The sequence below is a fragment of the Salvelinus sp. IW2-2015 genome, unplaced genomic scaffold (assembly GCF_002910315.2).
Source record: "Salvelinus sp. IW2-2015 unplaced genomic scaffold, ASM291031v2 Un_scaffold4030, whole genome shotgun sequence".
NCBI classification, from domain to species: domain Eukaryota; kingdom Metazoa; phylum Chordata; class Actinopteri; order Salmoniformes; family Salmonidae; genus Salvelinus; species Salvelinus sp. IW2-2015.
In genome coordinates this window covers 36449-47985 of record NW_019945302.1, presented here as the reverse complement: position 1 = coordinate 47985, position 11537 = coordinate 36449, and the positions used below count along the sequence as shown (strand labels likewise).

The window sequence follows — 11537 nt, the reverse complement described above, 5'->3', positions numbered from 1 at the left end:
AAATAGGTTATTCATAAAACCGAATTGATATTTAAATTGTTATGCATAAAAACCAAGATGATATTTAATGTTATTTCATTAAAAACCAATATGATAGTTTAAATTGGTTATTCATAAAAACCAATATGATATTTAAATTGGTTATTCATAAAACCAATATGAATATATAAATTGGTGTATTCATAAAAACCAATATGCATATATAAATTGTTATTCATAAAACCAATATAATATTTAAATAAAGGTTATTCATAAAACAATATGATATTTTAAATGGTATTCATAAACCAATATGATATTTAAATGGTTATCATAAAACCAATATGATATTTAAATGGTATTCATAAAACCAATATATATTTAAATTGGTTATTCATAAAACCAATATGAATATAAATTGGTTATTCATAAAAACCAATTATATGATATAAATTGGTTAGTTATCATAAAATCGATATGATATATAAATTGGTTATTCATAAAATCGATATGATATATAAATTGGTATTCATTAAATCGATATGATATGTAATTGGTTATTCGATTAAATCGAATGATATATAAATTGGTTATCATAAAAAGTATGATATATAAATGGTTATTATAAAATCGACTATGATATATACATTGGTTAATTGATTAAAATCATGATGATATATAAATGGTTATTCATTAATATCGATATGATTATAGAAATGGTTATTCCATAAAATCGATATGATATTATAAATTGGTTATTCATTAATCGATATGATATTAAATGGTTATCATGAAAATCGATATTGATATTGATAATCAGCTTTAAAAAATGTAGCTGACATCGATATAGAGTTTCCATAATCGGTGCCCATCACTAATAAATCAATCAAATGTTATTGGTCACAAACACATATTTAGCAGATGTATTGTGGTATAGTTGAAATGCTGTATTCCTAGCTCCAACAGTTCAGTTAGTAAATCCAACAATTCACAACAATATACACATTCTAAAAGTAAAGGAATGAATAAGAAATATATTGAATATTAAATTAGCATTGTTGGATGCATTGATAAATACAGTAGAATAGAATACAAGAATACCTATGAACGAGTTAAGCAGAATATAAACATTATTCAGTGCTAGTGTTCATTATTAAATGGCCAGTGATTTCCATGAATAGTATATAGGCAGCAGCCTCTAAGGTACAGGTTAGTACCGGTGGTAGACTGGCTATGGATGGCTATTTAAACAGTCTGAATGGTCTATGTAGCGGCATAGATTAATGTTACAATAATCAGTAGGTATTATGTATACTGACATCCATCATTAATCATTTTACGTAGTCTTTCTATAACATACAGCTATGAATAAGCCCATATCAGAGCAGAGTACAGAACAATCGTCTCCAGAAATGGATTATCAGTATTTTACGTGTACCATTGTCACTATTTTGGCTGGCTACCCAAACTACATCTCCTGCCAAACTCTTCGCCACGCCCATAGGACGTTCGTTTCTTCAACTGCAAATAATCTGTCTCTGAGTACACTCAGCAACGATCTCTAGAACAGAAACAATTAGTGGAATTTCAATGTTAGTTTTAATCCACATTGATCACCCATGGATGTAAAAACATAGGTTTTGGGAGACTGATTTGGGGGGTTGGTAATAGTAGGGTTGTCCTCCAGTGGCTGTGGCTTAGTTAATGTTAATATTAAGACTAAGTAGAGTTGTATGTGATTGATGTCTCTTCACAACAGATTATGGTGAATGTCTAGTGAAACCATTACACAAGTGTGATCTATCACGCAGATGTGAAATTACAATAGTAATTTGATATTATTATTAAAACCAGATTTTGTATGACCATTGAGATCGATTACACGTAATAACAGAATGATTCCCCTGATGCTGAAGACATCAGTTTTCCCAGTTCAGTTCAATCCTTACTGAGGGAAGGAGGTTGTTGGTCAAGATCTCGCGATACATGGCCCCATCCATCCCCCCTCAATACGTGCATCGTCCTTCCCTTTGCAGAAAATGCATCCCCAAAGAATGATGTTTCACCTCCATGCTTCACCGTTGGATGGTGTCTTTGGGTGCTACTCATCCTTCTATTTCCTCAAACACGGCGAGTGGAGGTATAGAGGCCCAAAAAGCTCTATTTTTGTCTCATCAGACCACAGATGACTTCTCCCATTCCTCCTCTGGATCATGCCAGTCATGGTCATTGGCACACTTCAGACGGCCTGACATGCTGCTGGCTTGAGCCAGGGACCTTGCGTGCGCTGCAGGATTTTAATCCAAGACGGCGTAGTGTGTTACTTAATGGTTTTCTTTGAGACTGTGGCCCAGCTCTCTTCAGGTCATTGACCGAGGTCCGTTGCGTGTAGTTCTTGGCTGATCCCTCACATTCCTCATGATCATTGATGCGCCCCACAGAGTGAATCTGCATGGAGCCCAGACCAGGGTGATTGACCGTCATCTTGAACTTCTTCCATTTCTAATAATTTGGCCAACAGTTGTTCCTCTCACCAAAGCTGGCTTGGCTATTGTCCCTGTAGCCCATCCCAGGCCTTGACAGGTCTACAATTTATCCCTGATGTCCTTACACAAGCTCTCTGGTCTGCCAGTGTGGGAGAGGTGAGTCTGTTTGATTGAAGTGTTGGGACAAAGGTGTCTTTTATACAAATACTTTATGTCATGCAATAAAATGCAAATTATTACTAAAAAAATCAATACAATGTGATTTTCTGATTTTGTTTTTAGATTCCTTCTCTCACAGTTGAAGTGTACCTATTAAAAATTTACAGACCTCTAACATGCTTGTAAGTAGGAAAAACCTGCAAAAATGTCAGTGTATCAAATACTTGTTCTCCCCACTGTATATCGACGGAGATTCATCGACAAAAAGACAATTTGTGATTTTTATGAACATATGGAAGTTGCCAACAATGGAAGCTCGTCAAACGGTAAGGCTATTAATTATATATTTATATCTGCGTTTTGTGTCGCCGCCTGCAGGGTTGAAATATGCTTCTCTGTCTTTGTTTACTTTGTGCTATCCTCAGATAATAGGCATCGTTTGCTTTCACCGAAAAGCCTTTTGAATTCATTGCATGTTGGCGAATTCACAACCAGTGTTAGCTTTAATTTGGTATCTTTCATGTGTGATTTAATGAAAGTTAGATTTTTTATAGTAATTTCATAGTAATTAATTTGAATTTGCGCTCTGCATTTTCTCTGGCTTTTGCCAGTGAGACAGTACGTCCCTCCTAAACTCAGATTTCTGCTATATAAATATGAACTTTAACGAACAAAACATATATTGTATTGCTGTAACATTGAAGCCTATGAGTGTCATCTGATGAAGATCATCAAAGTTAATGATTAATTTTATCTCTATTCTGCTTTTTGTACTCCTCTCTTTGGCTGAAAAATGGCTGCGCTACCATCCCAACATACCCTAGAGAGGTTTTAAACTAATGAATTACATTTGTTCTCCCAGGCTATTGTACAAGCAGCCCAGTGTCTTGGTGGAGTGAGTAGTGTTGTTATCTTATGTTAGTTACATATTCATGTGTCTTCCACATCAGCGTGTGTAGCACTAGTATACACACGTTCTCTTCATGGACCTTTAAATTGCAAAAATATTGAGATAATAATCAGTACGAATACAGTCAGCCTTGATCTGTATATTCTGTAAAAAACATTGAGGTAATAATCAGTACAACACAGCAGGCTTACTGTATATCGTAAAACATGAGTAATAATCGTACAAGTACATCCGGCTTGATCTGTATATCTGTAAACATTGAGGAATAATCCAGTACAACACAGAGTCAGGCTTGATCTGTAGATCTGTAAACATTGATAATATCAGTACAAACAGTCAGGCTTGATCTTGTTTTGTTTCTTTCGTCGACTGATGTGATGGCAGTCACCCCATGGTTGGCCCCATGTCTGGCAAGAACCCTTTGAACCCTGACCTCATCGACATAATCTACAAGTCCATGAACCTCACCATAGCAAACCAACAGAAGGTTTGCCGGTTGGAAAGTGAGTAGCCTTAACAACTTCCCAAATGTTCAAAGGTGGAAGTAAACTATCAATATTTTTACACATTAAAAACTACACCGTGAAGTCAAAACAGTATGAACACCTGCTTTCTCATAACAGACTGACCAGGTGAATCCAGGTGAAAAGCTATGATCCCTTGATTATGTTCACTTGTAATCCACTCAATCAGTGTAGACAAAGGGAAGGAGACAGGTTAAAGAAGGAATTTAAGCCTCGACACATTTAAAAGACATGGATATTGTATGTGTGCCATCCGATGGTGAATGGGCAAGATCAAGGAATATTTAAGTTCTTTGAACAGTATGTAGAGGGCGCCCAGAACAGGTTGTGTCAGAACTGCATATAGTGTCCTATTCATCTACGAAGAATGACCCTTACAGGTTACAGCAGGGTTGCTGGCATTCAGAATCTTCAGTGCTATACTGGCCTTTGTCCCTGAGCAGAGGCATCTTAAAACCCTTATGTTTGTACAAGTAAGACTGACAAAATGAAAAAACACGAATGTGAATGAGGGATACAACAATATATGAATGCAGGTGCTTCCACACAGGTGTTGTGGTTCGAGTTAAAGCATTAAGCATCCCATTATGCTAACGGTCATGTGGAAAAACGCTGGTGATGGCCTTTATTTTGGTCATTCTTTTAAGCTACCATGGCTCTGAGCCCCCAGAACAACAATGCCCCCATATTACAGGGCCACAAGGGTCAATAAAATGGTTTGCATGAGCATGTGAAAACGATGTGAACCATATGACAGTCACTAGATCTCAAATCAAATGAGCTGTGTCCTGAGAGACGTTATCTACCACCATCAAAAACGAAAACACCAAATTATCAAAACTCCAAAATTATGAAGAATGTTGTTTGCATCGCCTCCTATAGAGATTCAGACACTTGTAGAAGCTTTTGCCCAAGCCATTAGAGCTTTTCTGGTGCTCGTGGTGGGCCCAAACACTCCTGTTTCAGACACTTGTAGAATCTTTGCCAAGGTGGCATTAGAGCTGTATCTTGCCTCGTGGTGGCCCAACACTCTGTTAGACACTACTAGAATCTTTGCCAAGTGCATTTAGAGCTGTTCTGGTGGCTCGTGGTGGCCCAACACTCTGTTCAGACACTTGTAGAATCTTTGCCGAAGGTGCATTACGAGCTGTTCTCGGTGGCTGATTGGTTGGCCCCAAGGATGCTAGTGGTGGCCCAAGTGGCTCGTGGTGGTCCCAATGGGCTCGTGGTGGTCCAAGTGGCTCGTGGTTGGCCCAAGGTGGCTCGTTGCCCAAGGTGGCTCGTGGTGGCCCATCTCTCTATTTCTATATTTTGGCAGTGACCTGTTTGTTTTTAAATTCTGACAGATACGTCCGCTTTCTCCGAGATTTCCTGGAAGACAGCAGAGAAGTACTTCCTGTCGACTTTCAAACGTTCGCTACTATGTTTTCACTGAATCTCCCGATAATGTTCCATCAGTGACCATGTCCAGGGAACATTTGAGTGTGATCCAAGGGTCCCAGTTCAAACCGCTGGCAGTGGTAGATATCAGCCCGGAGATGAGATTCATCCAGACAGCCATCGAACGTTCAATCAGCAGGAGGCCGACTACATCTTCTGTACTTGACGTGGACAGAGAGTGCCACGCCCTTGGGGTACCGAGTCTCTGGAGCAGGCTGTTGCTGTGATTCACCCAGAATTATACAATCACCCGGGACCGCTTCGTAGAACGGGAACGGCGTCCAGCCTCGACAGCCTACATCCCCATGGATGAGGGAGACTACTACTACGCCGGGGCTGTGTTCGGAGGGTTCGTGGAGGATGTGTACACACTAACAAAGGTATGTCGGAAGCAGCTTGAAAAGGATGCAAGGAATTCCATCGAGGCTGCCTGGCAGGAGGAGAGTCACCTCAACAGGTACCTGCTTTACAACAAACCCAGCAAGCTGTTGTCTCCAGAGTACTTGTGGCAGGACTTCCATGGCAAAACCAAAGAGATCAAGGTCATTCGCTTCTCTGGGATCATTAAAAACTATGCTGAAATTTGTCCCAATGTATAAGACGAGGAATTGGATATTCGACCGGCAGAAGAAAAACTTAATTGGTTATGGTTAGGTTATGTTTGGGTATAGCTTCACTAAGGTTTGGGTTAGGGTTAGGGAAAGGCATAAAAGGTCACATTGGATATACAGCTGTCCGGCGCCGTTCATTTTCTGTTGGTGAAATACATACACTGACATAAAACTACTATTTTAAATGTACTGTATATCAGTCACTGCTTTAGTTTGGGGATCATAACGTTCTCCACTTAGAGGWAATTATAATTGTTTCATCCTGTATTCTGTAGCCTATCTACTGTGTATGTTGATTACTGGGAACAATCTCAATAAATATTATGTTTAAAAAAATATTACGATTATGTGTATTTTTCTTGAAATAAATATTTAACCACTTTCAGAATGTTTGTGTTATTTCACTACTTGTTATATTTTCTATAGCCTAACTAAAAACAACATCTCCTCTGTGACAAAGGTATGCGGTGTATGAGTAACAAACCAGTGGTTTAGTGGAGAGATGGAGAAATGGGGAATATTGCACCGGTTCCATCTATAGATGTGTAGATCAGACAAGACACAGCGGTGGACTGAATTTCTGTTAAGAATAACATTGGCAGAAGGTCAACGTGGAGCTGGCATTCCTGTCCAGAAACAACTTCTGACCACTAGACATATACTGTAAACAGTATGAAAACAAACATGAAAACAAACATGAAAACAAACATGAAAACAAAGAAAAATACCCCTTTAAAAAGGTATTATGGAGGATTCACTTCCTTGTGTAAAAGCATCCTGCCAATGTCAAGGCAAAAGGGGAAATCCTTCAATTCAAGTTGTACCATCTAATCAATGTTATGTAAGGGATAATCAATGTTATGTAAGGGATAATCAATGTTATGTAAAGATAATCAATGTTATGTAAGAGATAATCAATGGTTATGTAAGAGATAATCAATGTTATGTAAGAGATAATAATGTTATGTAAGGGATAAATCAATGTGTATGTAAGAGATAATCAATGTTATGTAAGGATACAATGTTATGTAAGAGATAATCAAAAATGGTATGTGAGGGATAATAATGTTATGTAAGGGATAATCAATGTTATGTAAGAGATAATCAATGTATGTAGGATAATCAATGTTATGTAAGGGATAATCAATGTTATGATAAGAGATAATCAATGTTAGTGTAAGAGATAATCAAGTGTTATGTGAGGGATAATCAATGTTATGTCATTGATAATCAATGTTATGTAAGAGATAATCAATGTTATGTGAGGGTAATCAATGTATATGTCAGGGATAATCAATGTTATGTACGAGATAATCAATGGTATGTAAGAGATAATTCAATGTTATGTAAGAGATAATCAATGTTATGTAAGAGATAATCAATTTAGTACGAGATAATAATGTATGTAAGAGATAATCAGATGTATGTAAGAGATAATCAATGTTATGTACGAGATAATCAATGGTAGTAAGAGATAATCAATGTTATAAGAGATAATCAATGTTATGTAAGACATAAGCAATGTTATGTAACATAATCAATGTTATGTAAGGGATAATCCATGTTATGTAAGGTGATAATCCATGTTATGTAGGGATAATCCATGTTATGTAAGGGATAATCATGTTATGTAAGTGATAATCCATGTTATGTAAGGATAATCCATGTTATGTAAGAGGCTAATCATGTTATGTAAGGGATAATCCATGTTATGTAAGGGATAATCCATGTTATGTAAGGGATAATCATGTATGTATAGGATAATCCATTGTATGTAAGAGGTATAGATTCCTGTATGTAAGGGAATTGTATGTAAGGGATAATCCATGTTATGTAAGGATAATCATGTTATGTAAGTGATAATCCATGTTATGTAAGGGATATCCATGTTATGTAAAAAAAATTATAAGGTATATGAGTGGAAAAAAAAAAAAAAATGAAAAAGAAACAGGAATGTGTTTCTAAAAAAAAACCATAGGGATAGAAAACATTTTTAAAAAAAAAAAATTTTTTTTTAAATTAAAAAAAAAAAAAAAAAAAAATGAAAAAAAAGAAAAAAAAAAAATTTGTTTAAAAAATTTTTTTAAAAATAAAAAAAATGTGAGAGTGGAAAAAAAAAAAAGAATTTTTAAAAAAAAAAAAAAAAAAAAAAATAAAAAAAAAAAAAAAAGTAAAAAATTTAAAAAAAAAAAAAAAAAAAAACAAAACAAAAAAAAAAAAAAAAAAATTCTGATAAAAAAAAAAAAAAAATAAAAATTTTATCTTTCTGTTTATTTAAAAAAAAAAATAAAAACGATTTAGAAAGATAACATAATGAAAATGGATAATCCATGTTAGTAAGGGATAATCCATGTTATGTAAGTGATAATCCATGTTATGTAAGGGATAATCCATGTTATGTAAGGGATAATCCATGTTATGTAAGGGTAATCCATGGAGGGGCTTTGGGTTCTATGGAAAATAATGAACAACATGGAAGGTGTGTTCCATGACCCACTAGGGGATTAGATTTGACCATTTCAAAACACAATAAACCACAGATGTATAAATCCATTTAAAATGAATGAAGATGACAAGTTAAAATTGAAAATACATGAAAACGAAATATATACACAAATTATAATATGAAAAACAAATAGTTTCATTAATACGACACTGAACAAAAAATATCAACTCAACATACAATTTAAAAGATTTTACTGAGTTACAGTCATATCAGGGAATCAGTCAATGTAAATAAATTCATCAGGCACTAATCTATGGATTCAACATTACTTGAAGTACAGATATGCATCTGTTGGTCAAAAAAACTTTAAAAAGGTAGAGGGCGTCGACCAACAACTAGTCAGTATCTGGTGTGACCATCATTTCCTCACACATCTCCTAGAGTTGATCAGGCTGTTGATTTGTGCCTGTGGATTTATTTATTTTTTTTATTTTATTTCACCTTTATTTAACCAGTAGGCCAGTTGAGAACAAGTTCTCATTTACAACTGTGACCTGGCCAAGATAAAGCAAAGCAGTGCACACAACAACAACACAGAGTTACACATGGAATAAACAAACGTACAGCAATAACACAATAGAAATGCAGTGTGTGCAAATGAAGTACGTTGAGGGAGGTAAGGCAATAAATAGGCCATAGTGGTGAAATAATTACAATTTAGCAATTTGCTGTTGGTGCTCTGGAGATAAGTGACATGTCTGGTGATTATGCAGGCCATGAAAGAACTGGGACATTTACAGCTTCCAGGAGTTGTGTACAGATCCTTGGGACATGGGGCCATGAAATATCACGCTGAAACATGAGGTGATGGAGGAGGATGAATGGCACGACAATGGGGCCTCAGGATCTCGTTACTGTATCTCTGAGAATTCAAATTACCATCGATAAAATGAAATTGTGCTTGTTGTCTATAGTAACGAGATAGTCTTGTTGTCTATAGCCCATACCGTAATCCCACCACCACCATGAGGAACTCTGTTCATGCCATTGGCCATCAAAGGTGAGCATTTGCCCACTGAAGTCGGTTACAATGCCGAACTGCAGTCAGGTCAAGATACCGGCGAGGTCGACGAGCACGCAGATGAGCTCCCCTGAGACGGTTCTGACAGCTTAAGCACACATTCTTTGGTTGTGCAAACCCACAGTTTCATCAGCTGTCCGGGTGGCTGGTCTCAGATCATYCAGCATGTGAAGAAGCCGGAAGTGGAGCTSCTGGGCAGGTGTGGTCATACATGGTCTACGGTTGTGAGGCCGGTTGGATGTACTGCCAAATTCTCTAAAATGACATTGGAGGTGGCTTATGGTTGAGAAATKAACRTGTMATTATCTGGCCACAGCACTGTTGGACATTCCTGCAGTCAGCATGACAATTGCATGCTCCCTCAAAACTTAAGACGTCTGTGACTTTACGCTGTGTGACAAATCTGCACATTTTAGATTAGCCTTTTATTGTCCCCAGCACAAGGTGCACTTGTGTAATGTTCATGCTGTTTAATCAGCTTCTTGATATGCCACACCTGTCAAGTGGATGGATTATCTTGTCAAAGGAGAAATGCTCACTAACAGGGTTGGAAACAAATTTGTTCACAACATGTTGAGAGAAATAAGCTTTTTGTGTGTATGGAACATTTCTGGGATCTTTGACTTTACATGTCGTGTTTCTATTATTGTTCAGTATATTATACTTTCTCTTAGCCTGTTCTGTTTAAAACATTTAGTACCATTTGTTAAGGACTTAAAACTCACTAGCGTAGGGATGAATTTGATTTGGTACACAACTCCATTCCTCTGCACCAGTGTTAAGGAAATAGCTTTTTTTTTTTCAGCCAGGCTCCTATAGCGCAGCGGTCTGATATGGGCAACTCTGGTGTGATGGCTACGAGAGTCTGTAATGAAATGAAAATTACCAGACAGGTAACTGAATGTCGTGTACTACTTTAAAACACCATGAACAGATTGATCTGCACCAACCAGAGATAAAATGGAAGCCAATTCAGTTCCCTGAAAGGATTATGATCAGATTGTTCTGGGTCGTTGCTGAGTTACTATTTCACCTGTTTAGCYTGTTTTCCATTGTCACTCTAAGCAGTGTGTTCCAGTTTGTGTAATTTAAACATGGTTGCCATGGTATTCAAACAATGGTGTAATCCATATTATTTGGTTCCAGACAGCAATGAAGTGGAGGGTAAATGCACTTAAAAGCCATTTATCCACTTTTCATAATTTTGCCTGTGTGTTTCCTCACCTTTTGTAGAAAAATTAAGGTAAAGTAGAGGGAGCTTTACTTTAGTCATTGTGAATGCCGATCAGCCTTTCCCAACTATTTTAACTGGTTCCAGACTACCCTAAGAACACATGTTGTGTTGGTTTCTCAGTATCTTGACAGAAAACACACTGTTGGTCTAACATGGCATTTACGATTGATGCTCTAGACCAGAACTCACTCTAGGACAGGTATTCTGTCTGATTCGCCTTTTCTTGGATACTAGCAAATAAAAAGTTTAATTCAATATGATTATTAATGATAATTCTAAGGGACTGCTGTCAGAAAAGGGAACATACAAAAGTCAACGCACATAGTCACTAACTGCTATCTCTGTGAATGCCTTTTATGTAAGCAGTGTCTCAGAGGGTTGGCTACTGTGGCAGTGAAAATGCTCAACTTAGATCTTTTTAAGTGGACCTCTATTTTGAGAACTCATTATGAATGATGTTGACTAAATGTGTTATGAAGATTGTTATGAATGATACTGCAGCCAATTAGGTAACGTGAACAAAGTATAAAACAAACGGTTAACAACCTCGACGCGCGAGTCGTTTTAAAACGGCCTTTGACGTGGTTTATGAATGTAAAATGCGGTCCTGGCAGTTGTCGTGGCAATTTCCTGTATTACCAAATGATCAATCAATCAATCAATCAAG

At 36.7% G+C, this 11537-nt stretch overlaps 1 pseudogene; it reads left to right on the top strand.

The window, feature by feature from the left end:
- The first annotated feature begins 2916 nt into the window (after positions 1-2916).
- Positions 2917-6497, top strand: LOC112076783 (globoside alpha-1,3-N-acetylgalactosaminyltransferase 1-like; annotated as a pseudogene).
- Positions 6498-11537: the final 5040 nt, after the last annotated feature.